This window comes from Protopterus annectens, chromosome 8.part0, assembly GCF_019279795.1.
Source record: "Protopterus annectens isolate FY-2018-M chromosome 8.part0, PAN1.0, whole genome shotgun sequence".
Taxonomy (NCBI): domain Eukaryota; kingdom Metazoa; phylum Chordata; order Ceratodontiformes; family Protopteridae; genus Protopterus; species Protopterus annectens.
Window position 1 is genome coordinate 481428785 of NC_056741.1, and position 16064 is coordinate 481444848.

Consider the following 16064-nt stretch of genomic DNA (forward strand, 5'->3'; position numbering starts at 1 on the left):
GAAACTTGTAAAATGCAGCACTTCATGAAGATCTACAGTTAACACTGCTCCGTGTGTGTGTGTGTGTGTGTGTGTGTGTGTGTGTGTGTGTGTGTGTGTGTGTGTGTGTGTGTGTGTGTGTGTGTGTGTGTGTGTGTGTGTGTGTGTGTGTGTGTGTGTGTGTGTGTGTGTGTGTGCGTGCGTGCGTGTTATATTGAAAGCAGTGAGGTGAAGCAACAATTTGGCTATTTTTACATCATGTTGCAGGGAATTGATGTAGTTTGCACATTTTTTGTTTAACTTTTCTGTCTGCTCCCCTTGAGCTCCCAAAGGGCTAAAAGCATTTTGTTAGGCTGGTTGTATATAGTGACAAGAAAAACACAATTCATTAATTTTTTGTAGATGCAATTTAGGCATGTGCTAAGAAAAATATTCATCATAGTGTAATAGTGTTTTTGTTTTATTCTTCATATTATATGAAAGTGATTATTTGAAACACGGCTTCATTAATCTATAATCTTGCATTTTATATTTCAGTCATCCTCTAAGTGCTGGTTCACTTTCTCTGTTTACCTGTACCAGTTATCAGATATATTTATGAAATGCATCTTGTCTGCATATGTAAGCAAAGGATCCTCGTTTAATTATCTTTTATCCATTTACTGATATTGTTCTGGTTATTGAAAAGAGCATAGCCTGTAACACTGCAGTTTCAATACACAACACCAAGTGGGGTGATTATGAGACTAGTAGATGTAACTTAGTAAAATAAATCAGGATTTGGTTTTAAATGGGGCATTAGTCAGTAGTTCTTTCCCAGACATTCTAGATGAAATTCCTAACATGTTAGTTTAGGTGTTTAATCAGAAAATAAGCATTTGATTAAGTGATACATGACTGAGCACATATAGCAACAATGCTTTGCTAAGTTATGGTATGTACCAGTTATGTTATTGATAAAAATATTGGTATCTTGCAGAAAGTGTAAATTTGTCCATTTTGATTCTTGGGTTTAAGCAGCATGTATACGTAACAATTAAAGCTTTGCATACAAATGTGCTAGAGTCTTGAAGGATAAAAAAGCGTTTACTTACCAGGCTTGTAGCTGCATAAAATCCGATGGCCTCGGAGAGGCTCACAACTCAGTCCATTCAGCAAAGCAAAGGGAAAGACTTACTCTAGGTGGGCATATTCGTGTGGTTTTCCTCTGGGAGCTCTGGTTTCCTCCCATGTTACAAAGACATGTGCCTGGAGAATTTCTCCCCGGGCCTCCGCTGAAAATTGTCTTTGTTCCAAGTCGGACTTTCCCGGTTAACAAATGTTAAATAAATAAATAGATAAATAAATAAATAAGCAGTTTGAACAGAACCTGTATTGAGCTGCCTTGACAGGAAGGTCTGAAGAAAGTCTGAACAGTTTGTTTGCATCACTTGCATAGGGCAGACAAGGTTTAACCATTCTGAACAAGCCCTGCCTGTGTGGTTTGCAAATTATATTGCTTTTTGATATGATAAGTACAGTAAGTCTCTAGAGGGAATGGTGAGTTCTCTCCTTTCCAGAATAAAATATTCCTGACATGCTTTCTTTAAAGGTAATTGTGCTTAGGATGTATGTGATACACTTACATTCCAAGGAATTAGTACTGTTATCATACATTCCAAGGAATTAGTACTGTTATCATACATTGTAAGCTGTAATGTGTGTCCAAGAGCTGTTCAGATTTTACTGGAACTGTTCTACAGTGGTTATTTTGGCAGTCTTACACCTCCCTGTGATATGTAGGTTACTGCTGGTAATACTGTCATGTATGTTTTTGTGGTGACTTGCTCAACACATTGTTTCAGTCAAGGCTTCTCTAATGGGCAGTATGCAGGTATATAAAACTTCAAAAATAAATTTGTCATTGATCAGTGTGACTTCAAAGCATCCTGTCATGCATATTTAATGAATGTTCATTTACATATATTTGTTGAACGAGTATACATGCCCATTGCAGTGTAGATACAATGCGTTTACTCATCTTATAGTATCAGTCTGAAACCAAAGTTACTCTTATCATCACACTTACTAATAATTTCTTTAGTGTGTCAATAAAGTCCCAAATACTGATTTATGCTGTCATACTAAAATCTGTTTTCTGTGAGCATTAGTGTGTATGTGTGTGTGATGTGTGATGTGTGATGTGTGAGTGTGTGTGTGTGTGTGGCTATAGATAGATATTTTTTTTTGTTTTTTTTTCTTTTTATCATCAACTTGTAAGTAAACTTACCTGTTGAGCATAATGAACTTTGACTCCGCAAACCTTGGGAATGGGATGTAACAAGGAACATGGGTCCTGCAAAAAAAAAAAGGGGTGGGGTGGGGTGAGGTCTGTTAACCACTGCTGAAACCATACGGACTAGAACCTTATATAGGCAATCCAAAGCACAGGCACTAGATACTTAGATGCGATGGATTCGAACAACAACAAAATCCAGCATGAGCAAATGGTACAGTTGTGAAATTTTTTTTTTTTTTATTCAGGCATTAGATCAGCCAACATATCAATGTCAGCAATACCTAACTTGGTCAGTGTATATTCTTACACCCATTTAGAAAAGAAATAAGCTCTAGGAGGGAGTCATTGAAGTCACATGGTTAATGGGAAGTATATTAAATTAAGCAGTACTATTTTGTATACTGTTTCAGTATGAGTAGTTTCAACCATTTCCACAAAAGACGATTTATGCAGTTTATTAATTTTTGCCTGTTCTGCAGACCTTACATATTCTTGAATCCTTTCATTGTGTTATGGATTCCTTGAACTCTTATATTTTGAAAGATTTGCTATTAAAACAAACAATTATTTATTGCGTATAGGTAATGTGGTGTATTTATAGGATCATAGGAAGTTACTAGGCTAATGGCCCTAGGGCCCTTACAAGCCTAGCCAAGTTCTACCCTTATTTCCACGATCAGCATCTATTGTCCCTGTCCAAGAGGGACACAGGTGGAACCCCCTGGGTGAATTTACAGTTATCCATTCAATTGTCCAGATTGCATTTGAAGAGGGCCAATGAGGTGCTCTGTTTGATATGAAGTGAGAGTACGTTCCAAAGGTGTGGTAACCTCTGGGAGTCAAATCTGTCTCTCCAGCCGGTTCTATTAATATCACATACCGGGTTAAGGTCTTTAGACCATGTAACCCATGTACCATTTGAGTTACAGAGATGCAGCATTTCCAGTAAAGCAGGGTCAGAGACTGCCTTGTATGCAAGGCAGAGATCGCCACTGAGTAGTCTATATGAAACAGAATAACGTGACCGTTATTTCAGATGATCCACATAGGACAGATGCTGAAGACCTTGAATTTTCCTTGTGAGGAACCTTTGTGATTTCTCCAGTTGTTGCAGGTGCTTGGAAAGGTACATATTAAAAGGGCCATTGTCCTCAATTATTGGCCTAGTAAAGGAAGAGTACAGGAAGGTTATAGCTTCTTTTTTTGTGGAGGCAATGCCCTTACTTATGAGATAAGCAACATAGAATGCCCTTCTTACCACTGTGGAGACATGGTGGTCAAAGGTAAGGCTGCTGTCAACCTGTGTGCCCAGATCTGTCACCAATGAGTGTGTTCTTATGGTGTTGCTATTGATGTGGTGGTTAACTAAAACATTGCCCTTACCGAAAGGGTTGATAATACAATTTTTGCATTGATATTCCTTAAGAATACACAATCTGCTAGTATAAGAACATGTGCTAACTGCATAAAACTCTGTGAACTGTTGTTTATACCTGAAACTAAGAAAATTGCCAGTATTCATCATATTGATCCCTGCTGCAGTAGCTTTAACTATGTGGGGTTATAACCTACCAAGGATATAACAGCCGGCCAACGTCCAAAGCTTCAGGGCACCTTCCACGCTTCCCAAATGTCAGGCAGCTCAAGGTGTGCTAACTAAAAGGCAAGTTTGGGTGCAAAGCTGCCCCAAAGATCCATTGCCACTGAAGAATAAACTCCTTTGAGGCTTTTGAGGATCAACGGTCAGCTTGTATTTTCCGTTGCTGAGCAAATAAATTCCCATTGGGGATAAAACTTCTATTGTCTTAATTTTGCTGATGTTTTATTACTTTCCTTTTCAGGAAGGTAATTTTAAAGCGAGGAGTGTTGTGTTTTAATAGTCTGTCTCGAGACTTTAGCATACTTTTAAAAAGAGCATTCATTTTTTTCTATCAGTTTAAAAGTGGTGTAAAGTAACCAAAAACAACTTTTCTGTGGAAAAAGTTATTTATTTTACTTTTGCGGGGGCTGGCATTATGTTTTAAAGTGCTTTTTTACTGTGTTTTTCTGTATATAAAAAAAATAACTTTGTGGACCACTAGTGTTTACCAACAATTGCTGCTTGTCTTCTCCAGGAAAGAGGCACCATTTTCAGCTTGACCATGAAACAGACTACCAATCCCATGGTGGGTCCTTCTTCCAGCCACTAAAAGAAAAATTAAGCAAACAATTTTTGCCAAAACAGCAGGCTAGCAGTTTGCCTCAGCCAGATGTGGGTGACTTTGCTCTGGCCATTTGTTGTGCATCAGAGCACTTGTCTTTTACCCTGAATCCCTCAAGTGTAGCACCTACAGCCACTGTGAACTGGTGGTTAGCCCCTTCCTCTGTAGCTGTTGGGGTCCCCTCACTGGGCAAAGAAGAGCCACTCTTGTCCGTCCTGGGTGAGGGAACAAGGAAGCTATTGTGTCAGAATGCTGTGCCCATTCTTGGGGAAGATGCTGCTGTTGTTAATAACCTGGTTGGCCCATTTTTTCCTGTCAAAAAGATGCAGAAAACCAAGCATGTGTCTACTCCTTCTCAATTTCCTTTGGATGGGCGTAGTCTACTGAGTCTGTCTTATGGTTTAATTCGGGCTATTGATCCTTCTTGTAAAGCAGTTTCTGGTAAAAGCAAGAGGGACTCCTCTTTTCCTGAAGAGATACAGGAGTCTAAATCTGAGTATGAAGGTGAAGGGACAGATAGTTTTTCCCCTAGATATCTGACTTGCATTCAGAGCTCAGTTTCTGATTCCCCCTGTGGGTTTTTTCTTTCTCTGAGACAATTACTAGAATATTCCAGTGTTTTCAGTGCGAGAACACCGAGGTTTCTCAGTCCCTTAGAAAACACTATGAGTTAATCTTCCAGGACCTGCACCTATTCCTCCTGTTCTGTCTGTTTTAGAGGATATGTGTGTTACTGCCTACCATTTTCCTGATATTTGACCAGCTGCCCCTAGAAAGATTGATAAAATGTATAAAGTTCTTAAGTTTTAAATGTGTATATACTATTCCCAAACCTGACCCAGCAGCTATAGCCTTAGTCAATTCCACTGCTGCTAATTTTCAGAATTTTTAATTGTCAGGCTCGTATATTGAAGTTTTTTCCTGACAAATTGTGAAAGTTTATTAAATGTATTATCTGTAGTTTCTTCTTGTGAGGAAAAATCTGCTTTAAATAACTTAGTTTCTTCTAGACACAGGTTACTGCTAATTGTTTGCAGTATGTGTATAACTCTGTTGGTAGTTCTTCAGGGCTATGGACACTGGTACTGTTTTGAGAAGGTTTGCATGGCAGCATTCTCAGAACCTCCCAAATGTTAAAAAAAATGAGATTTTAAATTCTCCCTTGGATAAATATTTAGTGTCTGCCCCCTGTGCTGTAGAGATGATCAAAACATATGATAAAAAAGGGCAAGATGATCCAGGGAATCTGTAAGATTTTTCAGTCCTTTTCCAAAATTTCCAAGGGATTTTCTATTTCCTCTTACAGTTTTGGCAAAAACAGAACAAACGGTCTTAAAATACGGACAAACAGACTTTTAAGAAGAAATAACAAGGGGGATCCAAACAGAAGTCTTGAACCTCCCAAAACCAAGGACAATCCAACAAGTGACCTTGTGAACCCCCTCCTACCCTGACCCCCTTTTTCATCCAGAAAGTCTGAATCTTCATTTTTCTGTTTGGCAACAGATGGTTTCAGGATCGTTTCTAACAACTGGGTTCTGAAAATCATTCATCAAGGTTACAGATGGCAGCGGGAGAAAATTCATCCTTTCCAAAGGGTCTTTCCTCATCCTCCCGATCAAACTCTCTTGTTTCCACCGGTTATTCCTCACATGCTGCCCAAGGAATGATAAAACCTAATGCCATATAAAAAGATAATTCTTGGAGACCAGTTCTGGATCTTTCTCTCCTAAACCTGTTTGTGATAGTGCCCAAATTCAAAATTGTCACTTCACTACCTGTTACCTCTTCTTCCTCTTACAAATGTCCTGGTAGCACTGGACTTAAAAGATGCTTATCACATACCTATTCATACAGATTCCAGACATTTCTTAAGGCTGTGTGTGTCTGGCTCACATTATCAGTTGTTTGCCTTACCCTTTGGACTATCCACTGCACCAAGAATGTTCACAGTGTGTCTAGCTCCAGTTATAGCTTATTGCAGGCTACCGGGTATCCACGTTTCCATATTTAGATGACTTGCTTTTCTTTGCAGGGTCTTTGTCAAAGTGTCAGGAATCTTTGTCATGAGTGAGAGATCTCTTACTCAAGGGAAGATTCCAAGAGAACATTTAAAATGTCTCTTTTTAACCAGTAACAGTTTTATTAAATTATTGTGCATGACAAAGGCGATCTTACATTTATATAAATGAAAATAAACTATTCCAACACAATCTCAGTTGCAAACATTATACATTACAAACCATGCCAACACAACTGTAACTGCAAACATTGTACATACTTATATCCAGTCGCTATCAGTCAACCATTACATAGCTTATTCAGTTCCTGCCTTCTTTTAAACCTCATTCCTCCTCTGAATGCATTGATCCAACACTTACCATTTTCTCCTATGTAATTTGCTCCTACTCTTCTCTAAAGATCTTAATTCCAGTTGTTTTATTTCTGTAGCTATCTTTGCTACATCAAGTAAAGTCGGTTTAGACTTTGATTTCCATTTTGTAGTAATTTTGTTTTTGCAGTCATCATAATTAGACTCAGCAAGGCTTTACTATGTCTAGGCAATTCTGATTCTGTATCGTAGCTCAAAAAATCGTTTGCTTAGTTACATCAATTTGCTCACCCAACATCTCCAACAGAGCAGTCTGCAGGGAATCCTTGAAGTCTACCAACTCATTACACTCCTAGAAAAAATGTTCCCAGTTACCACTTTCTTCCCCATCATACTTCCAGTTCTTTGAAGTCTCCTTGGGCTATAAAGATACTTATGTAAACACTTCCAAGCAAAGATCCTAAATCTTGTAGCCTTTGTTGCATGTTTGGGAGACATGCATATATCCCCCCGTTGTTTATTTGTGAATTGCTTACCCAGTCTGTCTTCCCAATCCTTTCTAACCTCCTCTGATTGATTCTTATAGTTATGATGCAGTGTTTTATATGCTCTACTAATTATTCCTTTCTTAATGGCAACTTCTGTTCTAGATTCTACTAAAACCTCTACCGGTGCTGGTCTTTTGTTTAGGACCCCTGTATTTCTTTCTGTTTGCCTATACCCTGATATCAATCCTTAATGGGGGAAGAAAATCTCTAACTTGCAGCCCAAATATGTTTTTGGCATCTTCCCATTCTTTTACCTTTGCGTCTGTAGTTTATTTGCTCCTTTGATTCCTTTGCAGTCAAAGAATCTTTCTTGACTCCTTCATTGTTTTACTGTTGTTTAATATTTCCCAGCAACTACCACATTTCCTCTTAGAATGAACCAATACAAAATTAAATTCAGCAAAGCTTCTTATTTATTTATTAGCATTTGCTTACAGGGAAAGTCCAATTGGGTAGGAGCCCATTTTCAGTTGATGCCCGGGGAGAATAGCTTCAAGTTATTACAAAATATTTTAAGAGTAATAACTATACACACCTTAAAAATAATGTAAAAAACAAATACCTTGTAAATAATTACTCCAAATTAGGCATAATATGAAAACATTTCTTAAGAGTAGATACAAGTTATGTGACAATGATTTAACAGTCAGTGAAATTTTAGCCCATTTATAGAGAAAGTAAAGGTAAGTTAGTATAATACAAACAGGAACTGAAATATGAAGTGAGAGAAATGCAGGTTTATGGTATATTTAGAGAGAAAGCCAGGTGAGAGAAACTAAGAAGTAAGGGAGTGAGTGAAAAAAAGGGGGGGGGGTAATAAGGAGATGTAAGGTATGAGTAGGTATTTGTCCACATTTAGGAATACAGTTTATCCAGGTATTGAGCAAGAACAGAGCAAGCCTTTGTCTAGGAAGTCTTTCTAAGTGGTTTTGAAGAATGGAAGGGAGGATATAGATCTGATGGATAAAGATAAGGAGTTCCAGGCCTTTGTAAAATGATACGAATACAGACAATGCCCAACAGATTTGACAGGTTTGTGGATAGACAGGAGTTTTTGGTCATTTTAGTCAAGGGATCATAATGAACAACTAGGAACATAGTTGTGTAGAATGTTTAGTGCCAGGCAAGCAGTTTTCTGGATAATTTTATAGGTGCTAAGAAGCTGTGTGTATGTTAGTTGATGGGGTAGCTCTTACCAATTTAGGCTTTTTAGTGCTATACAATGGTGGGTTCCGAAAGGCGTATTTGCTGCAAATTTTGCAACTTTGTTGTAGCATTGCTCAAGTTTTGATTTTTGTGATGCCTGATGGTTACTAAGGATGGAATCACTGAAAAGAATTGTGGGAAGGAAATTAGTGGCAGGTGCAGCTTTAGTTGCGTCTGTGAGAAAGTTTTTGGCTCTATAAAGCATCCCTAGCTGTTGATGAGTTTTGTTATGCAATTTTGTATATGCAGGTAAAATTTGATTATCATCCACTATCATCTGTAATAATTTGCTATGAGAAGTAACTTCAGTAGTTGGACTATCAGGAGAGAGGACTTTTAAGTTTTGTTTTTTCATGGGGGAGGCTTTTGGGGGAAAAAGTAGTAGTTTGTTTATTTATGGTTGAACATGAGTTGTAAGTTACAAAGCCATGTTTCGGTTGCTGTTAAAGCTTCCTTAGTAATTTTTTGGATGTGTGCCACATTGTCAAATGTGCAAATGAGTGTGAAGTCATCTGCGTACTGTATTAGTTAGGCCTATTATGTGGATGTGTGGAGGGTATTGTGAATTTTAAAGAGGAGGGGACCAAGGACAGAGCCTTGTGGTACACTGGTGGTGATTGAAAGGTATGGAGAAAGGGTGGAGTATCATTTTAGTGACCGATACCTATTAGACAAGAAGCTTTTGAACTATAGACAGATGGGTTGAGAGACCTAATTAGGAGATTCAAAGTAGAAGTTTGCAGTGGCAAACTGTGTGGAAAGCTTTAGACATGTCTAGAAATAATGTATGTGTTAGAAGTGCAGTGTTAGTACCATGGGAAGGACAGAAGCCATGTTGTGTGTGAGACAGGAGCCCTTCCTTCAGGAGATAGTTAAGCAATTGTTTTTGAGTACATTCTTCGAGTATTTTGGAGAGAGGTGATAAGATTGCTGTAAGTCTAAAGTTAGTAATGCCTGTTGAATTTCCTCCTTTGTACAGAGGGATAATATGTGATTTTTTACAGAGAGAGGGAGCTTGGGATTCCTAAAATGAACTATTTATCAGGATTAAGACAGGGTAGGCAATGCGATTGACTGCTATTTTAAGATATTCACTTGGAAGGTCATCAGCTGAAGTTAGGGCATTGTTTTAAGTTTGAGTAGTTTTATATAGGATGTGGGCACAGGTTTAAAAGGTGAACTGGGATGCGGTGATACATGGCTGTTGGGCAGGGATAGGATTAGATGCTGGTGAGTCCTTGGTTATAGATGCTATACTATGTATGAAATAAGAGTTGAATTATATTGCGGTTTTGAGTAGCGAGTTAGTGAGAGTGGGGTTAGGGTTGAATATTTTGCTGAGATGCAAGATTTCTTTAATGGTTGTCCAGAGTGTTTAGGGCTGTGTTTACTGTTATTCTGAAAGTTATTACAGCACAATTTTTTCTTCATTTACTTGCTTTTTAGTACAGTTGTGAAACATTCTGAATTTTTCAAAATATTGTGGTGTTTTATATTTTTGTCATTCATTCCATGCTTTTTCTCTATCCTGCATAAGCATGCGATTCTTTTTGAATAGCCACATTGCATTATTTATTTTTTAGTTTCTTCCTTCTAGGAGGTGCAAGTCTTTTTATGATTTTCAGGAAAGTTGTATTGAATTCATTTACAGCATCATCTAAGGGGAAGATTTTTAGGAAGTTGCAGTTAATACATAAAGTAGTAATGAACAATGAACATTTATGGGTTAAACTTGGAAAGGTTGTGTTTTGTTTTATGAACATGCTGTTTATGTGGATGTGTGAGATGTCTGGTTGTATAGACTGAGAGATGATCACCTGAGACAGTCAGACATTGCACCTGTGGTGCTGTATTTGCTAGGGTCTGATAGTAGGATCCAGTCTAATAGGGAATTTGACGTCTTTCTATAATGTGTGTGGCTATTAGTTAGTTGTGCGAACCCAAATAAGTTCATGCAAGATGTAGGAGAGTTAAGAGTTTGTCCAAACAACTGACATCCACATCACCTAGTAGTACTTTTTCTTGTGGGATTGTTATGGTTATCTAATGTAGAATATATTCCAGTAGAGCTGTATTGTCACCATGAGGGATGTAAAAGACAGTAATACATACATGTTTATAATTGTTTAATTTCAGGAAACTAATAATTATACTCTTCTACTTTTTTCGCTCAGTCACCAACTTTGTGCATACAGCAGAGCCTCTGGTCACTATATTTGACTCTCTGCTGAAGCTCTGCCACAAGGGCCAGCTACCAAACTTTTCCTTTGAGAATTGTATCTGTGCTATATCCTCTGGTCACTATATTCAACCCAGATACTGCTGAAGCTGTGCCATAAGAACAACACCCAAACTTTTTCACTGAGAATTTTGTATTTGTACAATAGCCTCTGGTCACTATATTTGACTTAGATACTGCTGAAGCTCTGCTGCAAGAGCCAACTCCCAAACTTTTTCACTGATGATTTTGTCTGTACAATAGCCTCTGGAGAGGTGGAGATGTGCTTTAGAGAGGAGAGGAATGAAGGTCAGCAGGACTAAGACAGAATATATGTGTGTGAATGAGAGGGAGGATAGAGGAATGGTGAGGATGCAAGGAGTGTAGTTGGCAAAGGTGGATGAGTTTAAATACTTGGGATCAACAGTTCAGAGTAATGGCAAGTGTGGAAGAGAGGTGAAGAAGAGAGTACAGGTAGGAGTGGGTGGAGAAGAGTTTCAGGAGTGATTTGTGACAGACGAGTACCAGTAAGAGTGAAAGGGAAGGTCTACAAGAGGGTAGTGAGACCAGCTATGTTATAAGGGTTGGAGACAGTGGCACTGACAAAAAGGCAGGAGTGAGAGCTGGATGTGGCAGAGTTAAAGATGTTAAGATTTGCACTGTGTGATAAGGGTAGACAGGATTAGGAAGAAGTATGTTAGACAGTCAGCCCAGGTTAGACGGTTTGGTGAGATTACATTGGTTTTAACATGTGCTGAGTATATTGGGAAAAGGATGCTAAGGATGGAGCTCCCAGGTAAGAGGAAGAAAGGAAGGCCTAAGATAAGGTTTATGGATGTGGTGAGAGAGGACATGCAGGTGGTTGGTGTGACAGAGCAAGATGCGGAGGACAGGAAGAAATGGAAACAGATAATCTGTTGTGGCGACCCCTAATGGGAACAGCCGAAAGAAAAAAATTGCCTCTGGTCACAGTATCTAACCCAGATACTGATGAAGCTGTGGCAGTTAGTGCAGAGAATTAAGAGTCTAAGCTCTTAATAGGCTGTTTTCTATGATCAAGGGTAACAGGGTTTGATTCTTCTGTTATTTGGTATAATAGTTAAGGTCTTTACCAAAAACACAAGATACAGGATTTGATTCTGACATCTGATTATTGGCTAGTCTTAAAATGGCCTTTCAGAGCAGTTAGCCTAGTATTCACCTATGAACAAGGACCAACTTCTAAACTTTTCACTGAGAATTTTGTCTTTGTACAATGCAAGAAAATTTGCCTTGAAGACCCTTGTGCATATTAACATCATCATCTAGTCAAATAAAGCCTGCCTGTGCTGGAAATTAATTTGTATTTAACACACACACCCCCAGCAGAGCTGTCTATGCACTCTACAGAGCACTTACAAAGTTAGCCACTGTCCTTTCGCTTGACAAATTGATTACACTGTATATGTTAGTTACTTAGCTTTCCTGGCTTACAAGTTTTTTCATTCAGGAATTCATTCGTGCAGTGGTGCAGCGGTTAAAATTGTCACCTCACAGCAAGAGGTTCTCTGGTTCGATTCTCGGCTGAGGTGCCATCTGTGTGGAGTCTGCAGGTCCTCCCTGTGTTTGCATATGTTTCCTCCCACAGTCCAAAGACATGCGTCTGGAGAGTTTCTCCCTGGACCTCCACTGAAAATAGGCTCGGTCCTAATTGGACTTTCCTTGTCAACAAATGTTAAATAAATTCAGAAAATAAAAGATGACACGTTCTACTTGGTACCGCACTGCTAATTGCTTTCTATTGCCTGTTAACTGATTCCACCTCAGGTCAAAGTATAACAGAGAGTAATGTCACTATACTAGAATGTATTGATAAATATCCCCTCACTATTCTCTCTCCTCTTTCACTCAGTCACCAACAGAGCAGTTATATGTCATTTATCACATTTCTATTTGTTCTTAGACTGTGTAGACCAATGAGTAGACCTTAATAGTATGTTGTAGTTATATCCATTTCATTCAAATCATGTAAGCTGTACTTATGTTGAGCCTGTGCCCTTTAACAAGTACGTAGCATCAGATGTGATGTTGTCAATCTCCACTTTATTCTCGCTTGTGGGTCGTATCCGATCCATCGGATCCAGCTCTGCCTTTTTCAAAAGCTCAAGGCCTTCAGCAAAGCTCATGGGCATTCTGCCTGACCCATAATGCAGTTCCCTAAATCCCCCCCGATCTTGTTTGCCGCACAGCGAAAGACATGGTCCTGTCAGGAAAGTCTAGGCTAAGTGAAAGTTTATTTATATATTTTTAGTTATTTTTACATAAATTTTTCACTAATATTTAGTTTAACAATTCCCTTAACCATTTTTACATCCAAGATGTAAAAGATGTTCTTTCTGGCTGTGAGTGGTGTTCCAGTGGTGTTCCCTCTTCTTAGCTTTCCCTCTCCACGTCTGTTTAAGTTAGAGGATATTTGTTTGCTGGGACGAGTGTTGTTCTCTCTCTCCCTTTCCTTTTCGTTTAAATTAGAGGACGTTCTTTATCTTTTAATTAAAAAAAACATTACTAATTTTTCTCAATCCTTTTAACATTCGTTTTAGTTAGTAAACTTTTTAGTTAGTCCTTTGTATGTATGGATTGTTTTTCTCTCTTCACTTTACGTCGCTTGCTTAATTTTTTAAAAATGTCTCAAAAACAGGAAGGGAAACCCTTGGGATTTAAGAAATGTGAACAGTGTGGAAAAAAGATGCCGCTAATTGATACACTTTGTGTGTATTGCTTGGGGCCTTTACATCTACAAGAGTCATGCTCCATTTATCATGGTTTTAACTAGAGAGCTGTTATGGAGCATAAAAATAAACTCTTCTTGAAACGACTGTTTAAAACCCCTTTTTCTGAGGCTATTTCTCCAGAGTCCTCTAAATCTTCTAAATTGGATAAGTCTGACAAAACACAAAAGTGACCTTCCTCAACTCCAAAATCTTCTTCAGAGCCAAAAGAGAATGGACCTAAACTGTCTGCTCCTACAGAATCTTCGAAGCAGCCAGTAGCTATCAGATCCAAGAGGTCTTCTAAGCAACTTGAACCTTCTGCTCCGACTTCTTCAGTTCCTAATGAGTTTTGATATCTGAGCCATTTGTCACTGAAGCCTATACCTTCTCGGCTCCCATCACCTTTTTTGACAAAGTCCAGATCTCCTACCTTATTTACCTGATCTACCAGGAACTTGTCAGATGATGATGTGGATAGGATAGTGCAGAGGCTTCTCAAGTCACTGGCTTTGACCAAATTATTACTGGATCCGAGCCCAAAGGCATCAGATCTGACAAAGTCCTCTCCATCGGTGCCTACTTCTCCTCCGATCCGTCGGATGTCCAGCTAGTGTCCATCTCAGATCCTAGACATGTGGGTTCCTCAGATGCGATGTGTGCCCTGACTGCTTCTGCTCAGTCAGAGCAGGAGACCTCTAGGAGCCGACACTCCCCAGTCGAACCCAGAGAGCGGGTTCGGATCTCACCAGGTCTGACCCTACCCCTTGAAGCTTTGGTGCAGCTGAATTTGAATCCTACCTTTGCCTCTGAGCATCTGCCCTCTGCACTGAAGATTCCCTTGGCTCTGATTACCATTTTGTTGAATCTGGGGTTTTCTTTGGATCAGGGACGTAGTGCCTTTGAGGTTATGAGGAGGGTAATGACTGCATCCCAGTCTCAGACACAGTCTCTCCAGGATCTTCCTTCCATTTTTGGGTCAGTGGCTTTGCCTACTCATGTACACAAGACTGCAGAGACCCCAGGCCTCAGGACATCCAACAAGGGACTCCCCCTCCCCCCCTTCTGAAACTTCCCCAGATTACCCCACTGAGGAAGTCCCTCAGAAGAGGACTTGCAAAAGGAGCTATCTGGACTCCCTAGAGGAATCAGTTACCTCTGATACTGAACTTGATGATGCAGAAGGGTCCCTACAGTCACCTCCTGAAGATGACTCCTTTGGAGATATCCTGGAAACGTTAAAACAAAGAGGTGGCTGGCAGTCCATAACCCCTTCAGCTGAGAAGTCAGTACACCTGAAGGCTTTCGGGTGTCACCCTTCCATTTCTTGGTTGACCCGTCCTTCTGAAGAGTTTATTGACTTAATCTCTTGAAAGGCTTGGGAGATCGCAGACTCCATAGAACCAACTCCTAGAAGGCCAAATATATTACTGCCTCTTTGGACAAGCCTTTCCTTACTAAAGGTGTAGCAGTTGATGCAATGGTTGTGGCTGTGGCCACTAAAAAGGAACTATCTGAGACCAGTTCCACTAGCCATCCCCTGAATAAGGATTCTAGGACCATGGATAGGTATGGAAAGTGTGTCTTGTCATCAGCAACCTTCGCCTTATGGTCGCTGAATTACTTAACACATTTTACTAGGTTACAGAGAGATCTGATAAAATAACTGTCAGACTCCCCCCAAGAAGCTCTAGGTGATGCGGTGGCAGACAAGGTAACCGCTTAGCTTGCCACCCTAAACTTGGTTGTAAATCTCATATGTAGTAGATGGAATGAGTAGGGCAGCAGGTTTAGGCGTCTTTCTTAGGAGGCAGGCCTGGATGCTCCTTTGTGATTTCATGGAGCCCGTCTTCCTTCATTAACCCCCCCCCCGTTTGATGGATTCCTTCTTTTTGGGCCCAAAGGAAAAGAGACACTCACTAGGTGTGAACAGGAAGGCAAGACCTTATCTGCTGTTAGAGTACATTTTTCCACACCACCAGACCCTTTCTCGAAGGTCAAAGAGGTAGTGGAAAGATGTAGTTCAAAAAAATCACAAAGGTATTTCCAAGACATACAGGGTGAAAGTTCCCCTAGAGGCAGAGGGGGGGGCAGTAATAAAGACACTTCCCTTGCTGCAGGGGAGGCCCGCAGAATCAGGGCTCCAGAGAATCTTTCTTTGGCAAGCCCTTTCAGTGCTCCTGAAGGGGTTCAGGATTGTCTGCCTCTGGAGGCAGTCGGAGGTCGATTGTCTCTGCAGCTTCCTTCCTAGCTAAGAATAAAAAATGACTGATGAGTACAGAACATAATATCCAGGGGTTATGTCATTCCCCTTTCCTTCCCCACTCCCAAAAACAGAACAGCTCCAGACGTTCCACCCAGTCAAAAGGAACAAGCAACCTTAGAAATTCAAAAGTTGCTAAGAAAAAGAGTCATCCAAGAAGTCCCCTCAGACCAGAGAGGATTCGAAACTTGCTCAAGATTCCCTTAGTTCCAAAGAAAACAGGGGACTAGAGACCCATCCTGGATCTCGGCAATGTAAACAAATCTGTTAAAAAGAGCAAATTTTGGATGGT

At 39.8% G+C, this 16064-nt stretch overlaps 1 protein-coding gene across 3 annotated transcripts in view; it reads left to right on the forward strand.

Moving 5' to 3' along the window:
- GRIPAP1 (GRIP1 associated protein 1) overlaps positions 1 to 16064 on the forward strand; it is a 2851684-nt gene that overhangs the window by 1845331 nt on the left and 990289 nt on the right. The gene's annotated exons all lie outside the window — the stretch shown is intronic.